Source organism: Delphinus delphis, chromosome 19 (genome assembly GCF_949987515.2).
Source record: "Delphinus delphis chromosome 19, mDelDel1.2, whole genome shotgun sequence".
NCBI classification, from domain to species: domain Eukaryota; kingdom Metazoa; phylum Chordata; class Mammalia; order Artiodactyla; family Delphinidae; genus Delphinus; species Delphinus delphis.
This window is the reverse complement of record NC_082701.1, coordinates 40119627-40140633: the sequence shown is the minus strand read 5'-3', so window position 1 is coordinate 40140633 and position 21007 is coordinate 40119627. Positions and strand designations below refer to the sequence as shown.

The 21007-nt window shown below is 48.9% G+C and overlaps 1 protein-coding gene and 1 pseudogene across 1 annotated transcript in view; one reads left to right on the top strand and one right to left on the bottom strand.

Annotated features, from left to right (window-relative positions):
- Positions 1 to 517: 517 nt before the first annotated feature.
- On the top strand, positions 518 to 11842 carry LOC132414245 (C-C motif chemokine 8-like; annotated as a pseudogene).
- A 5956-nt stretch (positions 11843 to 17798) lies between these two features.
- LOC132414588 (AP-2 complex subunit beta-like) overlaps positions 17799 to 21007 on the bottom strand; it is a 202221-nt gene continuing 199012 nt past the window's right edge. The window contains 1 exon segment of the mRNA XM_059997267.2: positions 17799 to 19298. The gene's annotated coding sequence lies outside the window, so the exon portion shown is untranslated.

Here is a 21007-nt window from a genome sequence, read left to right as displayed (position 1 = left end):
ATGATATATTGGGCTTCCGCATATCATTTCACTTGGAAAGAAACTTTAGTGTCTAGATAAAATATTTGGAAATCACCACCCTAAAAGATCGGTATTTGCCGCCCAGTTCTTAGGCTCCACAACAGAACATTCCAGGGCATTAAGACTTGAAGATTCCTGGATTCTATCATTCTGCTAAGGCTCTATCAAGCTACCTGTATGAGGTTCTAAAGGAGCCTGACTGATTTAGGATGGCAGGGACACGAATCTGATAAAGAGACCAGGCAAAGCCTTAGGGCCCCATCCCAGACCTCCTGGGACATGGGGAGGGTCAGGCACTTGGTTCTCTTCACTCTGTTAGGAACTCAGCTTCTACTCTTCCTTTCCAACAGATCATGTTCCATTTCAAAGAAATCAGAGCCCTTCATAGGCCAATAAGGTCACTTCCTACACTTTACTGGGCATAACCACATACCCTTCCACCACTGCTCCACCATCTAAACAAATGATGGAAACTGCACGACTTCCTTTTCTCGGTGTTTGGAAATCACCACCAGGATCTGGTACCTACTCACCACATTTAGGGGCCTATTTTATCCTTCCTTAAACATGACCCTGCCCATGTGCTCTGCTCCCTATAAAAGGCAGGCAGATCAGCCAGAGGAGCCAGAGTTGCAGAGAAGCTGAGACCAACTCAGAAACCTCCAGTTCTCAGGCTGAAGCTCCCGTGCTCACCCTCCGGTATGAAGGTCTCTGCAGCACTTCTGTGTCTGCTACTCACAGCAGCTGCCTTCAGCACCCAGGTGCTGGCTCAGCCAAGTAAGCCTCCTCTCTTCTTAAGCCTTAACATTTTAACTACCCCAGGTACTAACACCTGGCATGAGTCATCCCATGCTTGCTGCATAGCCTACATTAAAAAGATGGAGAGAATGAAATCCAGAGGGGAATTAAAAAGAGCTGGCATGTCACAACTGGTCAGAGGCAGAACCAGAACTAGAAGCCCAGGCCACTGGAGCCAGGCTCCACGATCTTTCTCGACACCAGCTTTGGGACATGAAATGCAGCTGCTATCTCAACAATCCTCACCTTGTTTGGAGATGTGGCACAGAAGGAAGAACCATTTCTCATCGTGGGTACGAAGGACATTTCGGGCAGTAGTAGAGAGGAAGAAACTCTTGCTGGAGGTTTCAAATGTTGGATTACAGTCCAGGGTAGCTCCCAGAAGGGTGGCTGTGTAAGGAGGATAAGGACCCAGAGGCATCTCAGCATGTGACTTAGGTTGGCTCTAAGCCCATGGGGACAAATAGCTGGGAAGCAAGGTCTTAGAACTTATCTACCCAGGGTCAGAGGTTTTGGATCTGTAGACCCTCTGAATCACGCTACAAGGAATAATCTTGTTACTCAAGATTTTGCCATCTGCAGTCAACAATGAGGGGCCCCATAGTTCAGCAGAGGAAACTGACTCACAGATAACATTTTATCTATGGGATCTGGACTAAAGCTCTGAACTAGGGAATGGTAGGTCTTAGTTAGAACTTGTGTATTTGCTTTGTCTTCTACCTTCTCCTTCTTCTCTTACAAATGCAGGCTGACAATACATTATAACTCTCTGATGCTTTGCAAAATGTTTTTCAGATTCAGTTTCCATCCCAATCACTTGCTGCTTTATTGTGATCAGTAAGAAGATCCCCTTCAAGAAGCTGGACAGCTACACAAGAATCACCAACAGCTGGTGTCCCCAGGAAGCTGTGATGTGAGTGGACCATGCCCGGGCACTGTCAGCCAAACATTCTATCTGAGTTCTATACTTCCAAATGAGTCAGATAAATATGCCATCTAATCCAAAGGACCCTTTACCCCATAGACAAATGAAGCCCATGAGAAGGAATCCATACTCACTCCAGGCTCTTCTGGAAGCTTGGTCAGATCATCCAAGTTCCTTTAGGCAACAGGTTCAAATGTAATTAATTGGCCTAAGAGAAATTTCTGTCTCACTCTTCAGCGAGTATGTAGATCAGAGCCTAGTTTTTAACCCCATTGAGTTGGAGCTTCTCTGTATATATCTCTTGGGAGAGAAATGTATTTCAATTCAGCATCTTCTACTGAGTGCCACTGTGTGCTTGGTGCAATGCTGGCACTGTTGAGGGTGCCATTACGGTGGTAAAAGAGACTCAGCACCCCCATCAGGACTTCCTCATCATGCACTAATGAGTATCACTGGGCAGAGGCCAGAGGATAGTTGGCCCAAGATAGGCCTTTGCTGATTTACCAGAGAGAGGTGGGGTTAAGAGCATCCAAGGAGGGAGATACTTAGAGCAAAGGCCTCAAATAAGGAAAAGTCCAGAGGGATTGGGGAATGGCAAAGACATCTCAGTGGCTAGAGTTAGTTTCAGGCTTTGCATTGTGTATGTGGATAGGGAGAGGCTAGGATGGGGAACCCCCGTCTTGTTGACCTTCCTAACAGGAAATACAGCTTCCTAATTTTAAAATAGTCCATTTATCAATATGTTCCTTTATGGTTAGTGCTTTTGTTTTCTGTTAAAGAAAACTTTTTTTAACCAGATGTCACAAAGTTATTCTCTTACATTATCTTCAAAAAGCGTTATTTTCTGTTGTTCACATTTAGAACTACAATCCACCTTAACTTGATTTTCGGGTATGCTGAAAGTTAGCGATCAAGATTTTATTTTTCCATATAAATATCCAATTGGTTCAGCATCAGTTATTCAAAAGAGTACTTTTTCTTAACTAGTCCACAGTGCAAACTTAGGTTCTATCCAATATCAATGTATGGTTCTATTTCTGCACTCTTTAATCTGTTCCCTGGCATATCATCCACTCTTGGAACAATGGCACCATGTCATAATGACTACTGCTTTCTAAAAACTGTTATCATCTGGGAGTGTAAGTCCTGCAACTTCGTTCTTCTTTAAAAGTTGTCTTAACTATTTTTGGTTTCTTATGTCTCCTTTAAAAGGAATCAGCTTATCAATCTCCACAAAATTCTGGCTCGGATTTTAATTGGGATTACATTGAATTAGGAGGAAAATCTGTTACCGAATCAAATTTGGGTCCACTCGCCTGTGGACAGAAGAACTTCCGTCTCTTTGGCCACTGCACCAGGGTGTGCCAAATACAAAGCTTTTTCTGCCTGCATTTTTTATTTAGTCGTGGGAAGGGGCAGCCTCAGGCATTCATCCTGGGAGTCTCCCCCAAAGACAGGACAGCAGAAACTAAAAACTATAAACACCTGAATTAGCAATGCAACAACAGGCAAAATGCTAAGACCCCAGTGGGTAGGGAGACTGCACACCTCAGTTTGCCCAGGACAATTCTGCCTCACCCCTGTCTGGCTTGGAAAATCAATTACATGATAATCTTCCCACAGAGGAGAACCCTTATGTCTTTTTAGCCTCCTTGAATCATTGGTAAGTATTCATTTTTTACTATATGCTGGTCCAGAGCGTGACCAGAAAGATGAATCTGTTTTCTAGAGTAGAAGTAGGAGGGCTTGAGCTGGAAGGTCATCAGCCATCCATTTCAGAGCAAGTTTGGTTCCCTATGAAATCTGTGAAGCCAGACCCAATGTAAGCCAGACCTCACATAATTCCTGTATGGGCCAGATGGAAAGATGAATGTTGTAATGGATGGGATATTATAAGCAAAGACAGAGATAAGAAAGAAGGTGATGTGAAGGAAGAAGTGAGGCAAGTGGTCTTGCACGGTGTTCAGTAGTGGTGGATGGACTTCCCTCCTCCACCGTCACATGGAAATATTCTCTCTCTCTCTGCAGGCTTGCCTTTCTCTGCAGAGACCCAGTCTGAGGGGCAGAGAATGCCAGCTAGCGTGTCTCCCTCCTCTTTTCATTAGTCACCCCAGCAGCCAGATACCTGTTCTATAAAATGGAAACGTTGCACTGTCTCAATATTCCTTAGAGGCTTAAACAGTGAAAGAAGTTGGACAGAGAAGTCTTGAGTACAGGGTTCCCCAGCTCTGCTTCCTTGAGCAGTTGTAGTTTTCATCGGGTATATATCAGGCTTCCCAGTAAGTTATTCCTGGAGAATAGACATCAGCAGGTAAACACACCTCTGAAAACCACAACATTGCAGAGTGAAATTAACTCCACTGTTAGGATCTTAGATGGTAAGGCATTAAGAATGTCCAGGGCTGGGCTTCCCTGGTGGCGCAGTGGTTGAGAGTCCACCTGCCGATGCGGGGGACACGGGTTCGTGCCCCAGTCCGGGAGGATCCCACATGCTGCGGAGGGGCTGGGCCCGTGAGCCATGGCCGCTGAGCCTGCGCATCTGGAGCCTGTGCTCCGCAACTCAACGGGAGAGGCCACAGCAGTGAGAGGCCCGCGTGGGGGGGCGGGGGGGTGGAAGGGGGCAGAAGCAAGGTGCTAGGAAAGGGCTTAGAGGGCATTTAGCCATTTCAATTGGGCTTTAAAGATTGATTAGCATTTTCCAACAGGTAAAGAAGGGGAGGGATGAAGGCCCTCAGGCAGCAAAGCTCAGAAGGTGTTGGGACTAAGCCCTCTGCTATGTGACTTAGGAGAGGGTACAAGAGGAGAAGGAGGAAGAGAAAATATTTTGGATTCAGATAGGAGGGTCGTGAGTGCCATGCTAGGGAGCATGGATATTCTGGGGAGATGGGGAGCCATCCACAGAGGGTCTCTGAGCACAGGGGTACCATGATGAGATCTATTTAGACTTTCCTAGAGACGGCAGCCCTCAGGGTATTAGCGAATGATTTTTTTTTTTCTCTTCCTCCCACTGGGAACTCCTAGTCTTCAAGAACATATATATTTTCCTTCTACCCTGGGGTTTGTAATCAAACATGAATTTAATCTGCCTAAACACACATACCACAGAAGCAAAGTTTCTGTTTTATCCAAAGAAGACTGTAATCAGGCATTCACACTCCTTCAGCTCTCTGGGTGTTTCTTTTTATCCTATTTGAAATAAACATTCTTTTTTTTTCTTTCTTTCTTTCTTTTTTTTTCCGCGGCATGTGGCATCCTCCCGGACCGGGGCACGAACCCGTATCCCCTGCATCGGCAGGCGGACTCCCAACCACTGCGCCACCAGGGAAGCCCTGAAATAAACATTCTTGTAAAATAGTGCAACCTCAGAATACAGATCAAGGGATAGAGCTCAAAAAAAAAAACAAAAGAAAACGATGGGTGGAAGACCTAAATAGACATTTCTCCAGATAGGTTATCCAGGTGGCCAATAGGCACATGAAAAGATGCTCAACAGCGCTAATTATCAGAGAAATGCAAATCAAAACCACAGTGAGGTATCACCTCACACTGGTGAGAACGGCCATAGTTTAAAAGTCTACAAATAACAAATACTGAGGAGGGTGTGGAGAAAAGCCACTATGGAGAACAGTATGGAGATTCCTTAAAAATCTAAAAATACAGTTGCCATATGATCCAGCAATCCCACTCCTGGGCATATGTCTGGAAAGAAACTCCAATTCGAAAAGATACATGTACCCCAATGCTCATAAGCAGCACTACTTACAATAGCAAAGATACGGAAGCAACATAAATGTCCATCAACAGATGAAGAGATAAAGAAGATGTGGGGTGTGTGTGTATATATATACGACCTTCAAGATGGCGGAAGAGTAAGACGTGGAGATCACCTTCCTCCCCACAGATACATCAGAAATACATCTACACGTGGAACACCTCCTACAGAACACCTACTGAATGCTGGCAGAAGACCTCAGACCTCCCAAAAGGCAAGAAACTCCCCACGTACCTGGGTAGGGCAAAAGAAAAAAGAAAAAACAGAGACAAAGAATAGGGACGGGACCTGCACCAGTGGGAGGGAGCTGTGAAAGAGGAAAAGTTTCCACACACTAGAAGCCCCTTCGTGGGCGGAGACTGCTGGTGGCGGAGGCTTCGGGTCCGCGGAGGACAGCGCAGCCACAGGGGTGCAGAGGGCAAAGCGGAGAGATTCCCGCACAGAGGATCGGTGCCGACCGGCACTCACCAACCCGAGAGGCTTGTCTGCTCACCCGCCGGGGCGGGCGGGGCTGGGAGCTGAGGCTCGGGCTTCAGTCAGAGCGCCGGGAGAGGACTGGGGTTGGCTGCGTGAACACAGCCTGCAGGGACTAGTGCGCCACAGCTTGCCGGGAGGGAGTCCGGGAAAAGTCTGGAGATGCCGAAGAGGCAAGAGATCATTGTCTTGGAGAGCGCGAGGAGAGGGGATTCAGAGCACCGCCTAAACGAGCTCCAGAGACGGGCGCAAGCCACGGCTATCAGCGCGGACCCCGGAGACGAGCATGAGACGCTAAGGCTGCTGCTGCCGCCACCAAGAAGCCTGTGTGCGAGCACAGGTCACTATCCACACCTCCCTTCCGGGGAGCCTGTGCAGCCCGCCACTGCCAGGGTCCCGGGATCCAGGGACAACTTCCCCGGGAGAACGCACGGCGCGCCTCAGTCTGGTGCAACGTCATGCTGGCCTCTGCCGCCGCAGGCTCGCCCCGCACTCCATGCCCCTCCCTACCCCCGGCCTGAGTGAGCCAGAGCCCCCTAATCAGCTGCTACTTTAACCCCGTCCTGTCTCAGCGAAGATCAGTTGCCCTCAGGCGACCTACACGCAGAGGCGGGGCCAGATCCAAAGCTGAGCCCCGGGAGCTGTGCGAGCGAAGGAGAGAAAGGGAAATCTCTCCCAGCAGCCTCAGGAGCAGCGGGTTAAAGCTCCACAATCAACTTGATGTACCCTGCATCTGTGGAATACATGAATAGACAACGAATCACCCCAAAATTGAGGCGGTGGACTTTGGGAGCAACTGTAGACTTGGGGTTTGCTTTCTGCATCTAATTTGTTTCTGGTTTTATGTTTAAGTTAGTTTAGTATTTAGAGTTTATTATCATTGGTAGATTTCTTTATTGATTTGCTTGCTCTCTTCCTCCTTTATATATATATATATATATATATATATATATATATATATATATATTTATATATATATATTTTACTCAGCCATAAAAAACAATGAAATAATGCCATTTGCAGCAACATGGACGAGCCTAGAGATTATACTAAGTGAAGTAAGTCAGAAAGAGAAAGACAAATACCATATGATATCACTTATACGTAGAATCTAAAATATGATACAAATGAACTTATTTACATAACAGAAACAGACTCAGACATAGAAAACAAACATTGTTACTAAAGGGGAAAGGGGTTGGGGGAAGGATAAATTAGGAGTTTGGGATTAGCAGATACAAACTACTATATGTAAAATAAATAAACAAGGTCCTACTGTACAGCACAAGGAATTATATTCAATATCCTGTAATAAACCGTAACGGGAAAGAATATGAAAAATAACATATATATATATAAAACTGAATCACTTTGCTATATACCAGAAACTAACACAACATTGTAAATTAACTATACTTCAATGAACATAAAGTTTTTTCAAAATCGAAATTATTGGGACAGGACTGAGCACTTTGCATGCACTCATTATCTTATTAGGTTCTCAGAACATCACAATGAGGTAATAATTAGCAATCAGTTCCCCTTAGAGGCTCAGAGAGGTAAGCAATTTGCTCCAAATCATATAACCAGTAAATGGCAAATACAGGACTTAAATCCATGTCTGGTTGACTCCAGACCCCAGGCTCCTAAACATATTTTCTTACAAGATAATAGGTCCTGAAGCAGAGGGAAGGACAGACAGGAGTCCCTTCAGCTGGAAGTGTTTGAATGTCCCCCCACTCACTCAATTTGGAGAAGAGTTTGGGGTGCATGGGTAGGACTGGATTGTAAGAGGATAATAACGTACAAGACTCAGTTGGTTAAATTCATTGGCATGAATGTGCTTATCCAGAATTCAGGATTCAATGCACTAGCACAAGTACTTGGGGATGATGAATACTTAGCTAGATTGGCTGATTGGAATCTAGGCTTTAAAACAGGCCTGCAGTTGATGAAGTTGAAACGCCAGAACTCCCCTGGGACATTAGGAAGGTGTCTAAAGGCTCAGGGAAGTGGGTCTATTGAAAAGGATCTATTATGTGCAAGCTGCCTAGCCATCCCTAACTGCACTCCCGGGCAAGGCCAGAGGACACTTCCTTTACCAAGGCATGCTTTGATGGGGCCGTGAGAGGAGGGCAGCGTCCTTAAGAGCTCTCTGGTGGCTATTCACTACAGATCAGAGATGGCCACGGGATATGCTGGAATCCCACGGTTCTCAAATTTTAGTGCCCATTAAGAATCACCTGGAGGGCTTGATACAACACAGTCTGCCATCCTACTATTGGTGATAATTTAAGTAATCATGATGCCAGCAGCTGCCATTATTATACTCCTAAAATATATGAGCAACCCAATTCCAGAATCCCATTTAGAAGGTCTATTACCAGAAGCCACTTCTGGTACCTAAACCTATGTCAGTGAGGAAGAAATAGATGACATTGAAATTGGAATGATTTGAGGAGGGTTTAATAAAAATGCTATTTACCAAGATGTGGGCTGGGTGTGGAGAAACCATAGGGCTGCTTTGGTACTCTGAGGCTAGTGACAGCATGGTGACCACCCTTGGACCCGAAGGAGCAAGGACAGAGTGTGGTTCCCCAAAACTGGACGGAGAGAGTCATGGAGAGGGCCACCTGGAAAGGAAGTGAAAACCATTCGTTATGGGCTGCATTCAGGCAGAGGTATAAGAAGGCAACAGAAAAATCAGTACTTCACCCTAACTACTCCCTCTTTCCAACATCCTGCAGGGTTCCCCCATGTCCATACCCAACCCAAAGCCAGAAGACCTGCAATCTCATTGATGTGATCCACAAAAGAATGGCATGTGTGTCTGCAGGGACAAGCTTGAAATCTTTTCTTTTGTGGTTCCTGAGAAGTTTTTATGTCAAAAACTTATAAAATGAGTCGAAGAGTGAACACTTTTGATATTCCCTGGAAGCGATTGTGTAAGATCAGAATTATTTGTTCTTGGAATGCTTGGAGGAAGAGCTGTTAAAGCTTCTGGAGACTGGAGGATGTTTTGTGGGAAGATTTTCCATTACTGACTCAAATTTTTAAATAGTTTGAGGATTTAAAAAATTTTTTTTCTTGCAATCTGGTAAGTTAGATTTTAAGAAATCCGTCCACTTCTTCTAAATTAAAGTTCTTATTTTCTTCTTGGTGTCTGCAGGCTCTGTAGTGATGTTCCCTACTGGTGCCTTTTTTCCTTTTTTCATGGTCAGTTCAGGAGAGTTTCAGCTTCTTTGTAGGCTTGTCAAAGAACAAAATTTGAGCTTCTTTAGCCCTTTATCTATATATCCTTTTCTATTTCACAAAACATAGCTCTTTATTTCATTTCTTTTACTATCATTGGGCTTGTTTTGCTAGAGTAGAAAAACTTGCAAGGATGGAAAGTGGACAGGAGAATAATCCAAGTAGGTGCAAAAAGTAAGCAAAGTCTGGGAGCCAAGAATGAGCATGGGGATAGGAACACTCAGGCCAAGGGCCTTGCCAGGCATTCTATCATAGTCCAAGCTGTCCCCTCCTTGCCACCGTGCTCATTGGCACTCCCCCCACCCCACCCCAAGCTCCTAGCTCAGACCCCTTGCAGGAGGGAGCCAGGTTCAGGAACAAAGAGCCCACTTCATTGCTCTGTTCCCCACCCCGTCCTATCAATGATCCTTCCTGAAAACAAAGGGCTTAGACAAATCAGTGGTTTTCAAACCGTATCCCTCTGGGACTGAGTAGCAGAAGGGAGTACCTAGATGTGATGCGAGGAGCCTGGTCAGCAGAAGCTGGCTTTAATTTGTCTCCAGTATGAGACTTCCACCTAAAACTTGCCTTGGAAAAAGACATCACCTACATGAAACTCTCTTGGTGATTATATGTAAACAGACTGGCTTTTTCTCCCAGTGTCACCCCTCACTCCTCATGAGACGTTGGGCAAGTTATTTAATCTCTCTGCCCCTCGGTGTCCCCATCTGTAAATGGGCATGATAATAATAGCGCTTACCTTGTCAGGACTAAATATGTAATAGGGGAAAGTCCTTAGCATAGGAGTTCTTTTCTATGGTTTCTTTTTCATTTTGGAGAAAGCAGCTCCTCGGATCACTTACTAGGGTGAGTGCCAGCACATCTGTGTTCTGTCTTCATCTCTGTGGTCTGGGCGGCTGGAGGGACACGGTGCCTACCCTGCTACAGGCCACAGCTTTTGCCTTGCATTTCCTGGAAAACTCTTCGGCAACCCAGCCTCCAGCTTAGTAGATTCAGTATACATGGTAAGGATTCAGAATCTTAGTAGATTCATCTTGACTTGACTGTACCCTGGCCAGGCAATGATCCCTCTGGGGGCCCCCATCCTCTCTGCCTCTCTACAAAGGCAGGCGGGGCAGCCAGAGCTGCCAAGAGGCTGAGATAAACCCAGAAACCAACAGCTCTTAGGCTGAAGCTCACATCTTCCCCCTCCAACAGGAAGGTGTCCACAGCGCCTCTGTGTCTGCTGCTCACAGCTGCTGCCAGCAGCACCCAGGTGCTCACTCAGCCAAGGAAATTCAATCTTTCTCCCCCTTCCCTTCCTCTCTCTCCTTCCCTCTGTTTCTCATCTTCTAGGAAGGCCTAAGCCAAAGTGACCCACTTCGGAGACTCTCAGAGCACCTGGGGTCCTTGGAGTTTTAACATCTAATTTTGGAGACAGAAGGCAGAAGCCCAGGTTGGGGACAGCAGGCATCCTACCTGCCCCTCCCGCCTCCAGGACACCGCACAGCCAGAATAAAGCCTAAACTCTACTGAAAATCCAGGGCCTTTTCTTTGACCCCAGATGATCGCCTCAAACCCTGCAGGTTGGGGGGCCATATCCAGGACATGTCACACTGGCCTCCCTCAGTCAGCAAAGATGTGTCCCCACCATGCAGAATCAACCTCAAAATTTTGAGCCACATGTTCCTGGTCCCACCCCCTCTCGGGGCGGCCAGCAGGAACACTGGACCTGCGTGGAGAAGACACACTTCTACCTCTTAGCTTTCCTTCCCCTGCTGCGTTCAAGCTGAGAAAAGCCTGACATCTCAGATGCTTTTTCTCTGTGACTTTATTTCTAGATGCACTCCACGACCTGTTCAACTGCTGTTTCACATTTAAGCATAAGCAGATCCCCTTGCAGAGGCTGAAGAGCTATGGAATCACCAGTAGCCAGTGTCCGCAGGCAGCTGTCCTGTAGCTAGAAAAACCCTGCTCCCCTCCAGCCCCCCACCTCATCTCACCCCTTCCCTTTCTTCCATCCCCCCCATCCTAAGTTCTGCCCCACAAGACAGACATAGACTAATTTGAGATGTCCTACTCAGGGGATAAGATCCAACCAGACTATGTAATCCAAAGCCTCCTATTATTACATCAGGGACAGGCCCAGAGAGGGCCGGTAACATCCCACACCCTCCTTGCTGAATGGGTACCAGCTCACACTTGGGTGGTTGCTTTGCTGGATGCCAGGCCAGCTTCTCCCAGGGCGCGGCAAGAACAGCAACTACCCCCAGAGGGCCTCTCCTTTCCACACCCCTCTGACTTCCTGTCCCAGGGCAGCCCCTCACCTGTAGCAGGTGGGCCTGGTCATCCCTAATGAGTCATCCCTTGGATAAAACCCTCCAACATTTCACCTAACCCTGCCAGCCCACCTTCATCCACAGCTTCAGAACCAAACTGGCCAAGGACATCGGTGCCAACCCAAGGAGAAATGGGTCTGGAATTACATGAAACACCTGGGTCAGAAACCTCACACCCTGAAGACTTGGACTCTTTCGGCCACACTAAGACCAAGCCAGAGGCTGAGAAATGATTCTTCTCCCCCAGGCTTCCTGTCTCTATCCTGGACTAAATTGACCTGAATTTTCAAATAGAGTGCTTTCTGTTTCCTGATGCAAAATGTACTATGTCTTACGTAATATTTAGTCTATTATTTGAATTGTGGCTGGTTGGGGAGTTATTTTGAATATTGGTGATCTCTTTTTTTAAAGCAAGGCCTTGAGCCACTTGGTTCCCATCATGAGCCCCAGTTCCCTCTCCTGTAAGCTGCGGGCAGTGGGTCTTTCTCCTGCCCAACTCCCCAGGGGTGATGAGCATGCCTATGAGAGCCATGGCGATGAAGGGCTACTGCAATCTAGGGAGGACAGCGCCTGGTGAATGTGAGGTGTTGCGAAATGTGTTATTATGGAAACATGAATGCAACTGTAGGATGGCTGACTTTTTGCAGAAAATACATTTTGTTTAAAATCTCTAATACAGTAATGGTGTTTTCTTCAGGGGTAACTCCCAACCAGTAGGGGGTGCTCTCAGGTGCAGGTGGATGGCAGAGGGTGCTAGAGGAATGTGGATGTAGCCAGGGCCTGGCTGTGTGGCTAACCTGGGCCCATCTGAGTGTCAGGGAGGGCCTGGCTCATCAGCCCAGGATATTCTAGAACGATGGCTCCAGTCCCCAGCATTAGCTTCCAGTGGGTCTCCCTGCCCTCGTCCTCCACCCTGGAGTAATACAGCCAGTAAGTGCACTTGACACACCCGTTGGCAGGGGTGGGGGAGGGGGAGGAATCAGGTGGCCCCGTCCTGATTAGCATCAGACTTGACAGCAAAGATGGGACTTGGACAGACGGTGTAGCACCGTCACAGCAAAGACTCTCTCGGAGGAGATGCGGGATGGAAAAGAGGGGAGAGGGCCTGCAGGGAATATCCCCAAATAGTCAGAGTAAGGGATCCAGAATGGAAAAGCCAGAGACCTTTGGAAAGGAAGGTTGAGGCACGGTTATAGAGGAATCGGAATATCAAGGTGGGAGTTTGGAGTCAGCTCTGAAGTCTTTGGAGCGATGGGGAGGGCAGGGTGTGGGGTGCCAGGAAGAGTAGCCTGGGATCAGGGCCGAGGGCAGGATGGGGTTGGCAGGGGGGCACGAAGAGCAGCCTACTGCAGTGGTCCAGGTGAGGGGTAGCCAGAGAAGCAGGGCAGTCATGGGGGCGGAGGGAAGAGATCCTAAGAAGAATGAGCCAGATGCGCTGCGTGTTGAATGCCGGGAAAAGAGGGAAAAGCCCTGAGACACAGGACAGGAGACCGTCTCCCCTAAAGCCACCAAACCCTGAGACCCAGAATTCACTGCCCTCCTTTGCTAGTCTCCCTAGAGTCTCAGGTCACACAACTTGGAGCTTGTGATTGTCCCTCTTTTTTTTTTTTTTTTTTGGTGGTACGCGGGCTTCTCACTGTTGTGGCCTCTCCCGTTGCGGAGCACAGGCTCCGGACGCGCAGGCTCAGCGGCCATGGCTCACAGGCCCAGCCGCTCCGCGGCATGGAGGGATCTTCCTGGACTGGGGCACGAACCCGTGTCCCCTGCCTCGTTAGGCGGACTCTCAACCACTGCGCCACCAGGAAAGCCCTGATTGTCCCTCTTAAAGGGACAGGACCTCCTCTTCCTCTCTATCCCCTGAGGGGCCCCCTGTTCTTCCCGAGACTGCCTCCCTCCTCTGGATGACTTGTGTTGGCATCTTCATCAGACGTGGACCCACCGAAGCCTGGAGCCTCTCCAGGGCCCTTCCCAGGAGAAGGCCCTGCTAACCAACTCTGCAGGCTCCTTCAGGTTGAGAAAGGGTCTGGGTATCATGCTGTACCACACAGTCACGTGGCATCTGGGGACTAGGGGAAGAGTTCTACCCTGGGAGGCATTGTAAGCAGCTTTGGGCAGGAAAGCGCTCTCTGCAGGAGGTCCCTTTTGTCTTGTTGCTAAACTTAAACCAGGCACCCGCATGCTCTACTCCTCTCTGGCCCTAGCACGCTTTTCAAACCTTTTGATCACACAATACTTTGCCTAACTTGTTGGTTCTTTACATAGATCAAAGCAGCAGAAATGAAGAGTAAGTAATTAACGGAGTACCAGATCTCTTCCCCAGCCTCCCCTTCAGGAATCTCTCGAAAAAACTGCTAGCAAGAGAGCATCTAAAAAAAGATCACAAGGAGTCCACAAGCCTGCACAGTGGGGGATGGTGACGACTCTGACCCCCTATTTCAGTGATTAACTGAGATTACTTCCCCGTTTCCCCTTAAAAACGTTCATGGCCGGACTTCCCTGGTGGTGCAGTGGTTAAGAATCCGCCTGCCACTGCAGGGGGCACAGGTTCGAGCCCTGGTCCGGGAAGATCCCACATGCTGCGGAGCAACGAAGCCTGTGCGCCACAACTACTGAGACCACGTGCTACAACTACTGAAGCTCGTGCACCCTGCAGCCCGTGCTCCGCAAAAAGAGAAGCCGCCGCAATGAGAAGCCTGCGCACCGCAACGAAGAGCAGCCGCCGCTCGCCACAACTAGAGAAAGCCCGCGAGCAGCAACAAAGACCCAACGCAGCCAAAACTAAATAAATAAATAAATTAATTAAAAAAAAAAAACTTTCATGGCCGAGCAGAATCTTCAGAGGTGGCTTTGGGGGGACACTGAGTCCATCATCTCCCCAGATTGCCAGCATTCTGATTAACGGCAACTTACCTTTCTAGCAACACTCGTGAGTTTGGTTTTGTAAGCAGCCGAGCAGCGGGAACCCTGGGCTCTAACGCCAGATCTAATCCTGACTTTCTGCGTGTCCTCAGGCCTGTGGGTGTCCCTCTCCAGCCCTCAGTCACCTCATCTATGCAATGGGGCTAGCATCGTCTTACAAGCAGATGAGGCCCAAGATCCCTTCCAGCTAGGGCAGCTTTTGGATATCATCAGCCTCTGAACCCTCTGGGCAGCGCAGAGTGGGCGGAGGTGATGGGGAACATCCTGCATCCAAATGGGGACCCAGCCCCACAGAGAATCTACATCACAACCCAGAGTCGACGCTTATCCCCCAGGACAAAGGCAGTCAGCTGAGAGACGTAAGTCATTTATTGGCTTCTATGATGAGAAGTCAGTTCTCCTGGCACCTGGTCCAACATGTTTCCTTTTCTCCGGCCCCTGACCCCAGCCCCTCAATGTCAATCAGCTTTGCACCCTGAAATCCCTGTGGGGTCCAAGAGGCACAGGGAGGCAGAAGTTGAAGATTCTAGAATTTAACTATATAAAGTGTGACAACATATCTTAACAGGACCCAGCAGACCCTCTGGCGTGACCCGGCAAAGTTGGGGCAGAAGGACTGGTGTAGGGTTGGGCGTTGAGGGGACAGGTAAAGCCACACGGTGTCCAGAGTCCAGGATGGAAAGGAATCAGCTCATATTTCCTTTCACTGGCAGGGGTTTATCCTTTTTAAATAAGCCCGAACCCATGATTTTGTCTGTGAGACACAGGCCTCTCGGCCTCCGTTCAGCTTCAATCTGTAGGCAGAGAACAAAGGAAGGGCTAAGTCACCTGAGCCACCCCCTGGGTGCCACACACAAGTCCCATCACCCCCTCATTGCTCCTGGGTGCCCCTAAGCTTTTCTCCCGGGGCCTATAAAATGAAGTCGTTGCGTAAGACCTACAGTTTGTACGCTGGGAGGAACACCCAAACTTCAGGGGCAAGGGATGGGGGGCTTTAAAAATTTCATTTTGTGGACCCCTTTTGCGGATTCATTGTATCAGGGTAGAGCGAAGGCTACTGACATTCTGAGGATCTGCTAACATGGAAAATTCCCCTCCTAGAACATCTCTGAGGGCCCACCTGCTCCATCTTTTCATGTGTCTGTGTCCATCCAGGACCCCTAGTCATTGCCTTGGATGTGTGTGTGTGTGTGTGTGTGTGTGTGTGTGTGTGTGTGTGTGTGTGTGTGTGTGTGTGTGTGTGTGTGCGCGCGCGCGCGCGCGCGTTTCTTCTCTGATCTACCCACCTCCCAAACTTGGCTATTGTCCAAAACCGTAGGTCAATTCTGCCTTTAATTATCTGCAAGACCTTAGACAAATCTCTCCAATTCCCTGAACCTCAGTTTTCACGATAATGAAAATGTGTGGACCAAGAGAGTTAGATGAGATAGTAATATACATGAAAGTGCCTTATAGACACTGAGTGGCAAGTGTAAGCTACCTCCCTGGAGCTTCATAACGACCCTGTGATGCAGCTATCGTGTTTACGCCACTTCACAGGTCAGGAGTGCAGAGGGGCTACCCAGATAAGGAAGTTCAGAAGACTTACCTGTCCAGAGTCACTCAAGACTATAGGTTGGCAAATCCAGAAGCAGGAACTATCTGAGAGCCCCTCACTCTTACCATCACCCAGTAGTACCTGGAGCTTTTAAGCTCTGGGCATAAAATATTAAGATATAACACTTGGCGCCTTGCAGCTTCAAGAAACTCATGTCACTGCAGGAACACAGGTGTTCGTCCTAGCGCCCACTCTCAGCTCTGCGCCCAGGTTTTGGCCTCCTCACTAGTTTGGTTAAAAAACCTTAATCCGGTGGAACATCGCCATCTAGTGTCTGCTATTCTAATTCCAGGGTGGCCGCTTTCTGTCCTCTGGAGAAGGGAGTCAAAGATGGAAGAGGATACAACCACTCACATTAGATGGTTTTTGTAGGAGCAGGTGGAGCTGGTGTTCTTGTAACACTGGATTCTCTGCAGGGACATCTTTCTCTCCACCAGTGTGAAACAACACTTGGAGGATGACACATGCACTAGAAGAGAAGCGCAAAAATGGTTTGCATCCATTTCTCAAGCTGGACTGAGTTCCTCTCATCCAGGATGGGGAAAAAAGCAAAAACAAAAAACCCTTCCAGAACAGGCTCAGGCTTTGGGATCACATCCAAAGGGCACTAGTGTCTCATCAGCCACCCAGTTCTGTATTTAGGCAGTCAGGACACTGGGGTTCAGATCCCAGCTCCCCACAAAACAGCTGTGTGGCTTTGGTCAAGATGAGCCCTCCCTCCCCTGGGCCCCAGACTTCCCAGCTGAAAAGCAAGACTCTTTAGACTGATTTCGAAAGGCTATTCTAGTTCTGACATCCCACCACTAGGGTATGGTTCTGCCCTTACATTTGGGTTCAAGGGCCCCGAGACCCTGTGAGTCTGATTCAACAGCAGTCCACTGTTTGGGGCAGGATTAGGGACTGTTTTAGGAGCTCAGACTGATGAAATGACCAGGCAAGAGCTTCCAGGAACTGATCAGCTCCACGCAATCCCAACCTCACCCTCCACCCTGGTCCTCTCAGCTCTGACCCACAACTCCCACTCTGCCGGTTTGTAACCCCCCCTACACACACCCCACCTTCAAAAGACTTGCATTTCAATCCTGGCTCCTTCCTCCTAGTTTGACCGTTTGCAAAGCCCTTTCCATATGTCTGCTGTTAGGTCAGTATTCTCTCATCAGCCTGAGAGGGTAGGCATGATCAAACCTATCTTACTGATAGCGAAACCAGAGTTTGGGAGGTATAGTAACTTGCCCAAGGTTAGCCAACTGTTAAAGCCCCAGATCCTGACCTCAGACTCTGCCCGTTATCTGTTACACAGTGGAGGCGAGACCCCAGTCAGTCCCTCCTCTGGACCTCAGGCCTCCAGCTTGGCCTCAATGACCTCACAGCTGCCTTCCATCAGTCCGCAGGGTCTGGACAAGGCTGGCCTCCTTTGGCTGAAGCCAGCTGCTCAGCGGTCTGTGTTGGCCCCAGGCTTATGGCTCTCCTGCTGTCCCCCTGCCCCCGAGCAAGTCCTCCCTTCCTCCTCTTCAGGGAGAATTCTTTCTGGAGGAGTGGAGATGAAGGGGTGAGCCTGCCCCCAGCCCCAGAGCACCTGCCTGCGTCTCCGCCCTCCCCAAGGAGGAGCAAAGTGACTCCAGCCAAACTCACTGCTCTTGGCATCCACATCCTGTAGCCATGCCCCGGCCAGCAGCAGGCACACCAGAGCGGCGGTGATGACCTTCATCTCGGGACGTCCAGCTCAGGCCTCCCTGGAAGGAGTCCCTCAAGGAGTCTGGTGGAGTGAAGAGCTGTCCTCTGGCCCATCCTGCAGTACCCAGAGCTTTTATTAGAAGACATGGGTGGGGTTTTCCAAGCCCCAGTGCAGAGGTGGGGAAGTCACAGGAAGAAGAGGTGGTTACTCACGTCCAGTGACCACATGGAAAACTCCTTTCCTTACCTCCCCTGGGTGGTGTGAGAGGTGTAGGGAAACTTCCCTAAGTGCAGGAACAGATACGGATCTTGAGAGGCTGAGTAGAAGCTGTCCCAGCTGAATGGGACGTGGAAAAAGGTGAATGAGAGGAAGTGGCCTGTCTGTGGCTCCTCTGATGTCACGTCTTTCCATCCAGGGATGGAGCTACTGTCCCAGGAACATGGTAGAGCAGAAGAGCTCTGCACCAGCACTGAGACACACATGGGTTTGAATCCCAGTTCTGCAAATCAGCGGATACATAAACTCGGCCGAGTCACATCTCCTGTGCAAGATGGAAAGAGTAACTCGTATCTCACAGGTGACCGAGGAGCATTCAATAAGATCCATTCTGTCAAGGGCCTGGCCCAGATAGTTGCAATTTCTATTTTTTCAATCACTCAACACTTTTCAATCACTTGCCCTGTTCTTGGTCCTTGGTTAGCCCCAGGGAAGACAGCTACCGATGACATGCAAGCCATTGCATCACAGCTAAGTAAGGAAAAGCCAGTTGGTGTAAGGACAGCAGTGGATGTGCCATGTGGAGGGCGCAGGGCAGGCTGGGAGCTGCCCACAGGGGAGAGGCCTCCCAGGGGAATGTTCTTCAAGCAGAGTCTCCCGCAGGAAGGCTGAAGTGGAAGGCGGCCTCTCCACAGAGGAAGGAGCTTGTGTAAGGACAGCGAAGCGTGGAGGACAGTGCCCGGAATGAGGAAATGGCTGAAGAGATGTGTGACTGTCCAGCGACCAAGTGGCCAGGTCAGGAAGACATGGTGTGCAGTGCGTGGAGTAAGTAACACTAGCAGGTGCTCAAGAAAAAGTAGCTGGGCCATATCCGTGTGTTAAAATCACAAGGCCAACGTGATAGCTTCCCATGGTCAACGGGATGAAGTGCAAGCTGCTGACCTGGCCATTCGTGGTCCATGTGATGTCTCCATGGATTCCCGCATGTTGCAATATTTGCAAGTCTCTGAACAGGTCACATGCTTTCTTATCTCCGGGATTTGCTGCCACCGTAACCTCCACCTGCAGGGCCCTCCTCCTTGTCTCCCTCTGTGAATTCCATCCATTGCAAATGTCGTTGTCTCTGTAAAGGCCCTTCTGCTGTCCCCACAGATAGGCCTTCAGCCTCCTTTGAAGCCCCTCTGTGCCTGGATCTCCCACATGAAGGTCTTACATCCTTACAACCCCTCCAATCCGTGTATTCTCCATCCTAACACCTGCGTGGGAGTCCTGGCGTGTCGGAGTTGAAAGCTCCCTTGGAGACCATCTGCAGCAGTGGCTCTGAAAGTGTCCTGGGAGAGCAAAAAATGCAAAAATACCTTCGCCCCGTTTCTGAAGCAACATCAAGACACATGTGCCTATACGTGTTGAGGGGCAGGGGAGGAAAACTCCAGGTAATTCAGGCACCAGCAGATAAGAATCTAGTACGGTCTCTTTCTATTACAGATGGGGAACAAACGAGCCTCAGAAAGCAGAAACTGACTTTGCCAAGGTCATACCGAGACTTCGTTGCACAGATGGAACAGTGGATGCCAAAGCATCTGGTCATCTGACCACCACGTGCGGCCACCTCTGGGAACACACTGTCAGTAAGGACCACACACTTTCAGTAAGGACCTGCTCCATCAATTCCTTCACCTGGCCAGCTGCTTCCTGCCGCCCAAAAAGTACTTAAAGCAGTTGAAATCACTAAGACACTGTTGTCACTCTCCTATTTTCTTTGTCCTTGCAGACTGATACTTTTTATTCCTTGGTTGTTGTTTTAGTGGGGTCTCAAAGAGGAAGGAGATTAAAGGGATGTGGCTAGTTGGTCAAATGTCACCTTAGATCCTTTAGACTTACTTGGGACACAGAGAGGGGCCAGGTCGCCACCCAGGAAATACTTTGCTCTCCCCTCCTCCCGGGGATGCTGCTCGGCCCACTCGAGACCAGGACAGGGCTGCCCCTCCAGCTGCTCACTTCCCATGCTCCCCCTCACTGCGGCTACCATGAGCCCAGGACAGGAAAAGAGGCGACAGAAAGACTTAGTCATGCCTCCCCCTTCCCAGCTCCCGCAGCCCCAGAAGGAACTGGCCAGAGGCTCCAATTGCATGGAAACCTAGCGTCCCACAGGGTCCCGCCCCCAGCCCCACTCCATCTCTTCTTCTCTAAGCCTGGCGCAAAGCACGGGCCAAGTAATAACTCAATAAAATCTCCATGGCCTTGAATGTGATGGATCAGAACTGCATAGTTGAGGGAAAGGTAAGAAAAGCTCCCAGCATCGACAATGAACCAGTTTCTCATGTGAACTACCCTTTTCTTAGTTAGAAGTTTGAAAACCAGTATGTGCCTGTAGAGAGGTTTTCTTTCTTTTTTAATTTTTTTTACATCTTTATTGGAGTATAATTGCTTTACAATGGTGTGTTAGTTTCTGCTTTATAACAAAGTGAATCAGTTATACATGTACATATGTTCCCATATCTCTTCCCTCTTGCGTCTCCCTCCCTCCCACCCTCCCTATCCCACCCCTCAAGAGGTTTTCTTATTAGTCACCTTTTGTGAAGTAGGGACCAATTTACTGCGGATGGGTAGAGGTCAGACAGAGCTCAACTGGTGCGGGTTCATCTTAAGATCATCTCCTCCTGGAGTGGCCCCAGATTCTTGCCTCAGCCCTGCTGGCCTGGGGGTCCTGGAGCCTGGTCCTGCCTGCTTCCCCTCCAGTTACATCTCAGCCTGATTCTTCAGACCAGGACACAGAAACCCATGCGGGTGGAGGGAGGAGTCATTTTCCTGGCATCGCACAGCTGCAGCAATACTGGCCTCGCTTTGTCCATCTCTGGGGCCAAGTTTTCTTAGTTCCCTCACTTAGGGAGGAAGCGTGTTTGCCCTCAGAGGTAACTGGGTCAGATTTCAGCCCCACTACTTTTTAGCTGTGTGACCTTAGGCAAGTAACTTAACACTTCTGAACTTTAGTTCCTTCGTTGTAAAATCCACTACCGACTGGATCTGGTAAAACTCTCCC